The sequence below is a fragment of the Ranitomeya imitator genome, chromosome 8 (assembly GCF_032444005.1).
Source record: "Ranitomeya imitator isolate aRanImi1 chromosome 8, aRanImi1.pri, whole genome shotgun sequence".
Lineage (NCBI taxonomy): Eukaryota > Metazoa > Chordata > Amphibia > Anura > Dendrobatidae > Ranitomeya > Ranitomeya imitator.
This window is the reverse complement of record NC_091289.1, coordinates 83,163,225-83,176,446: the sequence shown is the minus strand read 5'-3', so window position 1 is coordinate 83,176,446 and position 13,222 is coordinate 83,163,225. Positions and strand designations below refer to the sequence as shown.

The following is a 13,222-nucleotide window of genomic DNA, read 5'->3' as shown; positions in this document are numbered from 1 at the left end:
CCCTCAGGGTCCGATTTGGTGGTCGGGGCCCCTCAGGGTCCGATTTGGTGGTCGGGGCCCCTCAGGGTCCGATTTGGTGGTCGGGGCCCCTCAGGGTCCGATTTGGAGGTCGGGGCCCCTCAGGGTTCGATTTGGAGGTCGGGGCCCCTCAGGGTCCGATTTGGTGGGCGGGGTCACTCTGGGTCAAATTTGGTGGGCGGGGTCACTCTGGGTCACATTTGGTGGGCGGGGTCACTCTGGGTCACATTTGGTGGGCGGGGTCACTCTGGGTCACATTTGGTGGGCGGGGTCACTCTGGGTCACATTTGGTGGGCGGGGTCACTCTGGGTCACATTTGGTGGGCGGGGTCACTCTGGGTCACATTTGGTGGGCGGGGTCACTCTGGGTCACATTTGGTGGGCGGGGTCACTCTGGGTCACATTTGGTGGGCGGGGTCAGTCTGGGTCACATTTGGTGGGCGGGGTCAGTCTGGGTCCGATTTGGTGGGCGGGGTCACTCTGGGTCCGATTTGATGGGCGGGGTCACTCTGGGTCACATTTGGTGGGCGGGGTCACTCTGGGTCACATTTGGTGGGCGGGGTCACTCTGGGTCACATTTGGTGGGCGGGGTCACTCTGGGTCACATTTGGTGGGCGGGGTCACTGAGTCACATTTGGTGGGCGGGGTCACTGAGTCACATTTGGTGGGCGGGGTCACTCTGGGTCCGATTTGGTGGGCGGGGTCACTCTGGGTCACATTTGGTGGGCGTGGTCACTCTGGGTCCGATTTGGTGGGCGGGGTCACTCTGGGTCACATTTGGTGGGCGGGGTCACTCTGGGTCACATTTGGTGGGCGGGGTCACTCTGGGTCACATTTGGTGGGCGGGGTCACTCTGGGTCACATTTGGTGGGCGGGGTCACTCTGGGTCACATTTGGTGGGCGGGGTCACTCTGGGTCACATTTGGTGGGCGGGGTCACTCTGGGTCACATTTGGTGTGCGGGGTCACTGCGTCACATTTGGTGGGCGGGGTCACTCTGGGTCACATTTGGTGGGCGGGGTCACTCTGGGTCACATTTGGTGGGCGGGGTCACTCTGGGTAACATTTGGTGGGCGGGGTCACTCTGGGTCACATTTGGTGGGCGGGGTCACTCTGGGTCACATTTGATGGGCGGGGTCTCTCTGGGTCACATTTGGAGGGCGGGGTCACTCTGGGTCCGATTTGGTGGCCGGGGTCACTCTGGGTCGGATTTGGTGTGCGGGTCACTTTAAGAGCTGATATTATCTGGCAAAACTGTGTCCTGGTGGGGTCATGTAGAGTTCGTAGGCGTTGGCATAGTAACTGGGTCTGACTTCGCATATCAATGAGCTAATCAGCCAGGTGGCAGTTGGGCTGATTTCTGAGGCAATTTCCAAATAACTGCCATTATAAGCTTATGGCAAGATTTCCCTATTGAAATGCATTGAGACAACATTTTCAAACGCAAATTGCGCCAAAACTACAAATCCGATCGACACGAAAAATACTTAGCACACCTCACAGGAACGCTGGCTTCGAAATGACACCTCACTGGAGTCTGTGCGTGCAGCGGTTCGGGCCGCATTAATTGCGGACTGAATAATAATAAGAAGAAGAATAAGTTGTCTACGGGGGAATAACAATATAGTGCTTTTTACAAAAGCACTATAACTAGATGGGTATTTCCTGAAGGAACTACAGATAGTGCTTTGGAATGGTGCCCGGGCTGCCCTGCAAGACTTTCACACTTGAGTGCCCCTCAGGCGCAGGTTTGGTGGGCGGGGTCACTCAGGGTCTGATTTGGTGGGCAGGGTCACTCAGGGTCCGATTTGGTGGGCAAGGTCACTCAGGGTCCGATTTGGTGGGTGGGACACCTCTGGGTCCGATTTGGTGGTCGGGGCCCCTCAGGGTCCGATTTGGTGGTCGGGGCCCCTCAGGGTCCGATTTGGTGGGCGGGGCACCTCAGGGTCCGATTTGGTGGTCGGGGCCCCTCAGGGTCCGATTTGGAGGTCGGGGCCCCTCAGGGTCCGATTTGGAGGTCGGGGCCCCTCAGGGTCCGATTTGGTGGTCGGGGCCCCTCAGGGTCCGATTTGGTGGTCGGGGCCCCTCAGGGTCCGATTTGGTGGTCGGGGCCCCTCAGGGTCCGATTTGGTGGTCGGGGCCCCTCAGGGTCCGATTTGGTGGTCGGGGCCCCTCAGGGTCCGATTTGGTGGTCGGGGCCCCTCAGGGTCCGATTTGGTGGTCGGGGCCCCTCAGGGTCCGATTTGGTGGTCGGGGCCCCTCAGGGTCCGATTTGGTGGTCGGGGCCCCTCAGGGTCCGATTTGGAGGTCGGGGCCCCTCAGGGTCCGATTTGGTGGTCGGGGCCCCTCAGGGTCCGATTTGGTGGTCGGGGCCCCTCAGGGTCCGATTTGGAAGTCGGGGCCCCTCAGGGTCAGATTTGGTGGTCGGGGCCCCTCAGGGTCCGATTTGGTGGTCGGGGCCCCTCAGGGTCCGATTTGGTGGTCGGGGCCCCTCAGGGTCCGATTTGGTGGTCGGGGCCCCTCAGGGTCCGATTTGGTGGTCGGGGCCCCTCAGGGTCCGATTTGGTGGTCGGGGCCCCTCAGGGTCCGATTTGGTAGGCGGGGTCACTCTGGGTCCGATTAGGTGAGCGGGGTCACTCTGGGTCACATTTGGTGGGCGGGGTCACTCTGGGTCGATTTGGTGGGCGGGGTCACTCTGGGTCCGATTTGGTGGGCGGGGCCCCTCAGGGTCCGATTTGGTGGGCGGGGTCACTCTGGGTCCGATTTGGTGGGCGGGGTCACTCTGGGTCACATTTGGTGGGCGGGGTCACTCTGGGTCACATTTGGTGGGCGGGGTCACTCTGGGTCACATTTGGTGGGCGGGGTCACTCTGGGTCACATTTGGTGGGCGGGGTCACTCTGGGTCACATTTGGTGGGCGGGGTCACTCTGGGTCACATTTGGTGGGCGGGGTCACTCTGGGTCACATTTGGTGGGCGGGGTCACTCTGGGTCACATTTGGTGGGCGGGGTCACTCTGGGTCACATTTGGTGGGCGGGGTCACTCTGGGTCACATTTGGTGGGCGGGGTCACTCTGGGTCACATTTGGTGGGCGGGGTCACTCTGGGTCACATTTGGTCGGCGGGGTCACTCTGGGTCACATTTGGTGGGCGGGGTCACTCTGGGTCACATTTGGTGGGCGGGGTCACTCTGGGTCACATTTGGTGGGCGGGGTCACTCTGGGTCACATTTGGTGGGCGGGGTCACTCTGGGTCACATTTGGTGGGCGGGGTCACTCTGGGTCACATTTGGTGGGCGGGGTCACTCTGGGTCACATTTGGTGGGCGGGGTCACTCTGGGTCACATTTGGTGGGCGGGGTCACTCGGTCACATTTGGTGGGCGGGGTCACTCTGGGTCACATTTGGTGGGCGGGGTCACTCTGGGTCACATTTGGTGGGCGGGGTCACTCGGTCACATTTGGTGGGCGGGGTCACTCTGGGTCACATTTGGTGGGCGGGGTCACTCTGGGTCACATTTGGTGGGCGGGGTCACTCTGAGTCACATTTGGTGGGCGGGGTCACTCTGGGTCACATTTGGTGGGCGGGGTCACTCTGGGTCACATTTGGTGGGCGGGGTCACTCTGGGTCACATTTGGTGGGCGGGGTCACTCTGGGTCACATTTGGTGGGCGGGGTCACTCTGGGTCACATTTGGTGGGCGGGGTCACTCTGGGTCACATTTGGTGGGCGGGGTCACTCTGGGTCACATTTGGTGGGCGGGGTCACTCTGGGTCCGATTTGGTGGGCGGGGTCACTCTGGGTCCGATTTGGTAGGCGGGGTCACTCTGGGTCCGATTTGGTGGGCGGGGTCACTCTGGGTCCGATTTGGTGGGCGGGGCCACTCGGGGTCCGATTTGGTGGGCGGGGCCACTCGAGTCCGATTTGGTGGGCTGCGCACCTCAGGTGCCAATTTGGTGTGCGGGTCACTTTAAGAGCTGATATTATCTGGCAAAACTGTGTCCTGGTGGGGTCATGTAGAGTTCGTACGCGTTGGCATAGTAACTGGATCTGACTTCGCATATCAATGAGCTGATCAGCCAGGTGGCAGTTGGCAGTTATTTTTTAAATTGCCTCAGATATCAGCCATTATACCTTATGTCAAAATTTCTCTATTGAAATGCATAGCGGCAATGCTTTCCAATGAGGGGGAATCAATTTTTAAACGCACATTGCGCCAAAACTACAAATTTGATCGACACGAAAAATACTTAGCACACCTCTCATGGACGCTGGCTTCGAAATGACACCTCACTGGAGTCTGTGCGTGCAGCGGTTCGGGCCGCATTAATTGCGGAAAAAAGCCTAATAATAATAAGAATAAGAAGAAGAATAAGAAGTTGTCTACGGTGGAATAACAATATAGTGCTTTTTACAAAAGCACTATAACTAGATGGGTATTTCCTGAAGGAACTACAGATAGTGCTTTGTAATGGTGCCCGGGCTGCCCCTGCAAGACTTTCACACTTGGGTGCCCTTCAGGCGCTGGTTTGGTGGGCGGGGCCCCTCAGGGGATGATTTGGTGGGCGGGGCCACTCTGTGTCCGATTTGGTAGACGGGACCACTCTGGGTCCGATTTGGTGGGTGGGGCCACTCTGGGTCAGATTTGATGGGCGGGGCCACTCTGGGTCAGATTTGGTGGGCGGGGCACCTCGGTCAGATTTGGTGGGCGGGGCACCTCGGTCAGATTTGGTGGGCGGGGCACCTCTGGGTCAGATTTGGTGGGCGCGGCACCTCTGGGTCAGATTTGGTGGGCGCGGCACCTCTGGGTCAGATTTGGTGGGCGGGGCACCTCTGGGTCACATTTGGTGGGCGGGGTCACTCTGGGTCACATTTGGTGGGCGCGGCACCTCTGGGTCACATTTGGTGGGCGGGGCACCTCTGGGTCACATTTGGTGGGCGGGGTCACTCTGGGTCACATTTGGTGGGCGGGGTCACTCTGGGTCACATTTGGTGGGCGGGGTCACTCTGGGTCACATTTGGTGGGCGGGGTCACTCTGGGTCACATTTGGTGGGCGGGGTCACTCTGGGTCACATTTGGTGGGCGGGGTCACTCTGGGTCACATTTGGTGGGCGGGGTCACTCTGGGTCACATTTGGTGGGCGGGGTCACTCTGGGTCACATTTGGTGGGCGGGGTCACTCTGGGTCACATTTGGTGGGCGGGGTCACTCTGGGTCACATTTGGTGGGCGGGGTCACTCTGGGTCACATTTGGTGGGCGGGGTCACTCAGGGTCACATTTGGTGGGCGGGGTCACTCAGGGTCACATTTGGTGGGCGGGGTCACTCTGGGTCACATTTGGTGGGCGGGGTCACTCTGGGTCACATTTGGTGGGCGGGGTCACTCTGGGTCACATTTGGTGGGCGGGGTCACTCTGGCTCACATTTGGTGGGCGGGGTCACTCTGAGTCACATTTGGTGGGCGGGGTCACTCTGAGTCACATTTGGTGGGCGGGGTCACTCTGGGTCACATTTGGTGGGCGGGGTCACTCTGGGTCCGATTTGGTGGGCGGGGTTACTCTGGGTCCGATTTGGTGGGCGGGGTCACTCTGGGTCCGATTTGGTGGGCGGGGCACCTCTGGGTCCGATTTGGTGGGCGGGGCCACTCGCGGTCCGATTTAGTGGGCGGGGCCACTCGGGGTCACATTTGGTGGGCGGGGTCACATTTGGTGGGCGGGGTCATTTTGGGTCACATTTGGTGGGCGGGGTCACTCTGGGTCACCTTTGGTGGGCGGGGTCACTCTGGGTCACATTTGGTGGGCGGGGTCACTCTGGGTCACATTTGGTGGGCGGGGTCACTCTGGGTCACATTTGGTGGGCGGGGTCACTCTGGGTCACATTTGGTGGGCGGGGTCACTCTGGGTCACATTTGGTGGGCGGGGTCACTCTGGGTCACATTTGGTGGGCGGGGTCACTCTGGGTCACATTTGGTGGGCGGGGTCACTCTGGGTCACATTTGGTGGGCGGGGTCACATTTGGTGGGTGGGGCACCTCTGGGTCTGATTTGGTGGGCGGGGTCACTCTGGGTCACATTTGGTGGGCGGGGTCACTCTGGGTCACATTTGGTGGGCGGGGTCACTCTGGGTCACATTTGGTGGGCGGGGTCACTCTGGGTCACATTTGGTGGGCGGGGTCACTCTGGGTCACATTTGGTGGGCGGGGTCACATTTGGTGGGCGGGGTCACATTTGGTGGGCGGGGTCACTCTGAGTCACATTTGGTGGGCGGGGTCACTCTGGGTCACATTTGGTGGGCGGGGTCACTCTGGGTCACATTTGGTGGGCGGGGTCACTCTGGGTCACATTTGGTGGGCGGGGTCACTCTGGGTCACATTTGGTGGGCGGGGTCACTCTGGGTCACATTTGGTGGGCGGGGTCACTCTGGGTCACATTTGGTGGGCGGGGTCACTCTGGGTCACATTTGGTGGGCGGGGTCACTCTGGGTCACATTTGGTGGGCGGGGTCACTCTGGGTCACATTTGGTGGGCGGGGTCACTCTGGGTCATATTTGGTGGGCGGGGTCACTCTGGGTCACATTTGGTGGGCGGGGTCACTCTGGGTCACATTTGGTGGGCGGGGTCACTCTGGATCACATTTGGTGGGTGGGTTCACGCGGGGTCACATTTGGTGGGCGGGGTCACTCTGGGTCACATTTGGTGGGCGGGGTCACTCTGGGTCACATTTGGTGGGCGGGGTCACTCTGGGTCACATTTGGTGGGCGGGGTCACTCTGGGTCACATTTGGTGGGCGGGGTCACTCTGGGTCACATTTGGTGGGCGGGGTCACTCTGGGTCACATTTGGTGGGCGGGGTCACTCTGGGTCACATTTGGTGGGCGGGGTCACTCTGGGTCACATTTGGTGGGCGGGGTCACTCTGGGTCACATTTGGTGGGCGGGGTCACTCTGGGTCACATTTGGTGGGCGGGGTCACTCTGGGTCACATTTGGTGGGCGGGGTCACTCTGGGTCACATTTGGTGGGCGAGGTCACTCTGGGTCACATTTGGTGGGCGGGGTCACTCTGGGTCACATTTGGTGGGCGGGGTCACATTTGGTGGGCGGGGTCACATTTGGTGGGCGGGGTCACATTTGGTGGGCGGGGTCACATTTGGTGGGCGGGGTCACTCTGGGTCACATTTGGTGGGCGGGGTCACTCTGGGTCACATTTGGTGGGCGGGGTCACTCTGGGTCACATTTGGTGGGCGGGGTCACTCTGGGTCACATTTGGTGGGCGGGGTCACTCTGGGTCACATTTGGTGGGCGGGGTCACTCTGGGTCACATTTGGTGGGCGGGGTCACTCTGGGTCACATTTGGTGGGCGGGGTCACTCTGGGTCACATTTGGTGGGCGGGGTCACTCTGGGTCACATTTGGTGGGCGGGGTCACTCTGGGTCACATTTGGTGGGCGGGGTCACTCTGGGTCACATTTGGTGGGCGGGGTCACTCTGGGTCACATTTGGTGGGCGGGGTCACTCTGGGTCACATTTGGTGGGCGGGGTCACTCTGGGTCACATTTGGTGGGCGGGGTCACTCTGGGTCACATTTGGTGGGCGGGGTCACTCTGGGTCACATTTGGTGGGCGGGGTCACTCTGGGTCACATTTGGTGGGCGGGGTCACTCTGGGTCACATTTGGTGGGCGGGGTCACTCTGGGTCACATTTGGTGGGCTGCGCACCTCTGGGTCACATTTGGTGGGCTGCGCACCTCAGGTGCCAATTTGGTGCGCGGGTCACTTTAAGAGCTGATATTATCTGGCAAAACTGTGTCCTGGTGGGGTCATGTAGAGTTCGTAGGCGTTGGCATAGTAACTGGGTCTGACTGCACATCGCAATGAGCTAATCAGCCAGGTGGCAGTTGGCAGTTATTTTGAAATTGCCTCAGAAATCAGCCATTATCCCTTATTGTTGGAACAATTTCCCATTGAAATGCATTGAGACGAAATTTTCAAACGCCAATTGCGCCAAAACTACAAATCCGATCGACACGAAAAATACTTAGCACACCTGCCAGGAACGCTGGCTTCGAAATGACACCTCACTGGAGTCTGTGCGTGCAGCGGTTCGGGCCGCATTAATTGCGGACTGAATAATAATAATAAGAAGAATAAGTTGACTACGGTGGAATAACAATATAGTGCTTTGTCCCAAAGCACTATAACTAGATGGGTATTTCCTGAAGGAACTACAGATAGTGCTTTGGAATGGTGCCCGGGCTGCCCCTGCAAGACTTTCACACTTGGGTGCCCTTCAGGCGCTGATTTGGTGGGTGGGGCCCCTCAGTGTCCGATTTGGTGGGCGGGGCCCCTCAGGGTCCGATTTGGTGGGCGGGGCCCCTCAGGGTCCGATTTGGTGGACGGTGCCCCTCAGGGTCCGATTTGGTGGGCGGGGCCCCTCAGGGTCCGATTTGGTGGGCGTGGTCACACTGGGTCCGATTTGGTGGGCGGGGCCCCTCAGGGTCCGATTTGGTGGGCGGGGTCACTCTGGGTCCGATTTGGTGGGCGGGGTCACTCTGGGTCCGATTTGGTGGGCGGGGTCACTCTGGGTCCGATTTGGTGGGCGGGGTCACTCTGGGTCCGATTTGGTGGGCGGGGTCACTCTGGGTCCGATTTGGTGGGCGGGGTCACTCTGGGTCCGATTTGGTGGGCGGGGTCACTCTGGGTCCGATTTGGTGGGCGGGGTCACTCTGGGTCCGATTTGGTGGGCGGGGTCACTCTGGGTCCGATTTGGTGGGCGGGGTCACTCTGGGTCCGATTTGGTGGGCGGGGTCACTCTGGGTCCGATTTGGTGGGCGGGGTCACTCTGGGTCCGATTTGGTGGGCGGGGTCACTCTGGGTCCGATTTGGTGGGCGGGGTCACTCTGGGTCCGATTTGGTGGGCGGGGTCACTCTGGGTCCGATTTGGTGGGCGGGGTCACTCTGGGTCCGATTTGGTGGGCGGGGTCACTCTGGGTCCGATTTGGTGGGCGGGGTCACTCTGGGTCCGATTTGGTGGGCGGGGTCACTCTGGGTCCGATTTGGTGGGCGGGGTCACTCTGGGTCCGATTTGGTGGGCGGGGTCACTCTGGGTCCGATTTGGTGGGCGGGGTCACTCTGGGTCCGATTTGGTGGGCGGGGTCACTCTGGGTCCGATTTGGTGGGCGGGGTCACTCTGGGTCCGATTGGGATCGGGGGTGCACTTACTTTTCACCCACGGGTACGGGGGTGCACTTACTTTTCACCCACGAGTCCGGGGGTGCACTTACTTTTCACACACGGGATCGGGGTGCAATACTTTTCACCCACGGGAGCGGGGGTGCACTTACTTTTCACCCATGGGACTGGGGGTGCACTTACTTTTCACCCACGGGACCTGGGGTGCACTTACTTTTCACACCCGGGATCGGGGGTGCACTTACTTTTCACACACGGGAACGGGGGTGCACTTACTTTTCTCTCACGGGAACGGGGGTGCACTTACTTTTCACCCACGGGACCGGGGGTGCACTTACTTTTCACCCACGGGACCGGGGGTGCAATTACTTTTCACCCACGGGACCAGGGGTGCACTTACTTTTCACTCACGGGACCGGAGGTGCACTTACTTTTCACCCACGGGACCGGGGGTGCACTTACTTTTCACCCATGGACCGGGAGTGCACTTACTTTTCACACATGGGGGGGTGCACTTACTTTTCACCCACGGGACAGGGGGTGCACTTACTTTTCACCCATGGGACTGGGGTGCACTTATTTTTCACACACCGGACCGGGGGTGCACTTACTTTTCACCCACGGGACCGGGGGTGCACTTACTTTTCACACCCGGGACCAGGGATGCACTTACTTTTCACACACGGGATCGGGGTGCACTTACTTTTCACCCACGGGACCGAGGGTGCCCTTATTTTTCACACACGGGACCGGGGGTGCACTTACTTTTCAACCACGGGACCGGGGGTGCACTTACTTTTCACACCCGGGACCAGGGATGCACTTACTTTTCACACACGGGACCGGGGTGCACTTACTTTTCACCCACGGGACCGAGGGTGCACTTACTTTTCACTTACGGGACCTGGGGTGCGCTTACTTTTCACACTCAGGACCGGGGGTGCACTTACTTTTCACACACGGGACTGGGGTGCACTTAATTTTCACCCACGGGACTGGGGGTGCACTTACTTTTCACAAACGGGATCGGGGTGCACTTACTTTTCACACAAGGGACCGGGGGTGCACTTACTTTTCACACACATGGGACCGGGGTGCACTTACTTTTCACACCAGGAACGGGGGTGCACTTACTTTTCACACACGGGACTGGGGGTGCACTTACTTTTCACAGACGGGATCGGGGGTGCACTGGGCACCTCAGGGTCAGATTTGGTGTGCGGGTCACTTTAAGAGCTGATATTATCTGGCAAAACTGTGTCCTGGTGGGGTCATGTAGAGTTCGTAGGCGTTGTCATAGTAACTGGGTCTGGCTTCGCATATCAATGAGCTGATCAGCCAGGTGGCAGTTGGCAGTTATTTTTTAAATTGCCTCAGTAATCAGCCATTATACCTTATGGCTAAATTTCCCTATTGAAATGCATTGGCAATGCATTCCAATGAGAGAAAAACAATTTTCAAACGTTAATTGCGCCAAAACTACACATCCGATCGACACGAAAAATACTTAGCACACCTCTCATGGACGCTGGCTTCGAAATGACACCTCACTGGAGTCTGTGCGTGCAGCGGTTCGGGCCGCATTAATTGCGGAAAAAAGCCTAATAATAATAAGAATAAGAAGAAGAACTAGATGGGTATTTCCTGAAGGAACTACAGATAGTGCTTTGTAATGGTGCCCGGGCTGCCCCTGCAAGACTTTCACACTTGGGTGCCCTTCAGGCGCTGGTTTGGTGGGCGGGGCCCCTCAGGGGATGATTTTGTGGGCGGGGCCACTCTGTGTCCGATTTGGTAGACGGGACCACTCTGGGTCCGATTTGGTGGGCGGGGCCACTCTGGGTCAGATTTGATGGGCGGGGCCACTCTGGGTCAGATTTGGTGGGCAGAGCACCTCTGGGTCAGATTTGGTGGGCAGGGCACCTCGGTCAGATTTGGTGGACGGGGCACCTCGGTCAGATTTGGTGGGCGGGGCACCTCTGGGTCAGATTTGGTGGGCGCGGCACCTCTGGGTCAGATTTGGTGGGCGCGGCACCTCTGGGTCACATTTGGTGGGCGGGGCACCTCTGGGTCACATTTGGTGGGCGGGGTCACTCTGGGTCACATTTGGTGGGCGGGGTCACTCTGGGTCACATTTGGTGGGCGGGGTCACTCTGGGACACATTTGGTGGGCGGGGTCACTCTGGGTCACATTTGGTGGGCGGGGTCACTCTGGGTCACATTTGGTGGGCGGGGTCACTCTGGGTCACATTTGGTGGGCGGGGTCACTCTGGGTCACATTTGGTGGGCGGGGTCACTCTGGGTCACATTTGGTGGGCGGGGTCACTCTGGCTCACATTTGGTGGGCGGGGTCACTCTGAGTCACATTTGGTGGGCGGGGTCACTCTGGGTCACATTTGGTGGGCGGGGTCACTCTGGGTCCGATTTGGTGGGCGGGGTCACTCTGGGTCCGATTTGGTGGGCGGGGTCACTCTGGATCCGATTTGGTGGGCGGGGCACCTCTGGGTCCGATTTGGTGGGCGGGGCCACTCGCGGTCCGATTTAGTGGGCGGGGCCACTCGGGGTCACATTTGGTGGGCGGGGTCACATTTGGTGGGCGGGGTCATTTTGGGTCACATTTGGTGGGCGGGGTCACTCTGGGTCACCTTTGGTGGGCGGGGTCACTCTGGGTCACATTTGGTGGGCGGGGTCACTCTGGGTCACATTTGGTGGGCGGGGTCACTCTGGGTCACATTTGGTGGGCGGGGTCACTCTGGGTCACATTTGGTGGGCGGGGTCACTCTGGGTCACATTTGGTGGGCGGGGTCACTCTAGGTCACATTTGGTGGGCGGGGTCACTCTGGGTCACATTTGGTGGGCGGGGTCACTCTGGGTCACATTTGGTGGGCGGGGTCACTCTGGGTCACATTTGGTGGGCGGGGTCACTCTGGGTCACATTTGGTGGGCGGGGTCACTCTGGGTCACATTTGGTGGGCGGGGTCACATTTGGTGGGCGGGGTCACTTTGGGTCACATTTGGTGGGCGGGGTCACTCTGGGTCACATTTGGTGGGCGGGGTCACTCTGGGTCACATTTGGTGGGCGCGGTCACTCTGGGTCACATTTGGTGGGCGGGGTCACTCTGGGTCACATTTGGTGGGCGGGGTCACTCTGGGTCACATTTGGTGGGCGGGGTCACTCTGGGTCACATTTGGTGGGCGGGGTCACTCTGGGTCACATTTGGTGGGCGGGGCCACTCTAGGTCCGATTTGGTGGGCGGGGTCACTCTGGGTCACATTTGGTGGGCGGGGTCACTCTGGATCACATTTGGTGGGCGGGTTCACTCTGGGTCACATTTGGTGGGCGGGGTCACTCTGGGTCACATTTGGTGGGCGGGTTCACTCTGGGTCACATTTGGTGGGCGGGGTCACTCTGGGTCACATTTGGTGGGCGGGGTCACATTTGGTGGGCGGGGTCACTCTGGGTCACATTTGGTGGGCTGGGTCACTCTGGGTCACATTTGGTGGGCGGGGTCACTCTGGGTCACATTTGGTGGGCGGGGTCACTCTGGGTCACATTTGGTGGGCGGGGTCACTCTGGGTCACATTTGGTGGGCGGGGTCACTCTGGGTCACATTTGGTGGGCGGGGTCACTCTGGGTCACATTTGGTGGGCGGGGTCACTCTGGGTCACATTTGGTGGGCGGGGTCACTCTGGGTCACATTTGGTGGGCGGGGTCACTCTGGGTCACATTTGGTGGGCGGGGTCACTCTGGGTCACATTTGGTGGGCGAGATCACTCTGGGTCACATTTGGTGGGCGGGGTCACATTTGGTGGGCGGGGTCACATTTGGTGGGCGGGGTCACATTTGGTGGGCGGGGTCACTCTGGGTCACATTTGGTGGGCGGGGTCACTCTGGGTCACATTTGGTGGGCGGGGTCACTCTGGGTCACATTTGGTGGGCGGGGTCACTCTGGGTCACATTTGGTGGGCGGGGTCACTCTGGGTCACATTTGGTGGGCGGGGTCACTCTGGGTCACATTTGGTGGGCGGGGT

At 59.7% G+C, this 13,222-nt stretch overlaps 1 protein-coding gene across 1 annotated transcript in view; it reads left to right on the top strand.

The window, feature by feature from the left end:
• NTMT2 (N-terminal Xaa-Pro-Lys N-methyltransferase 2) overlaps nucleotides 1–13,222 on the top strand; it is a 683,026-nt gene that overhangs the window by 50,297 nt on the left and 619,507 nt on the right. The gene's annotated exons all lie outside the window — the stretch shown is intronic.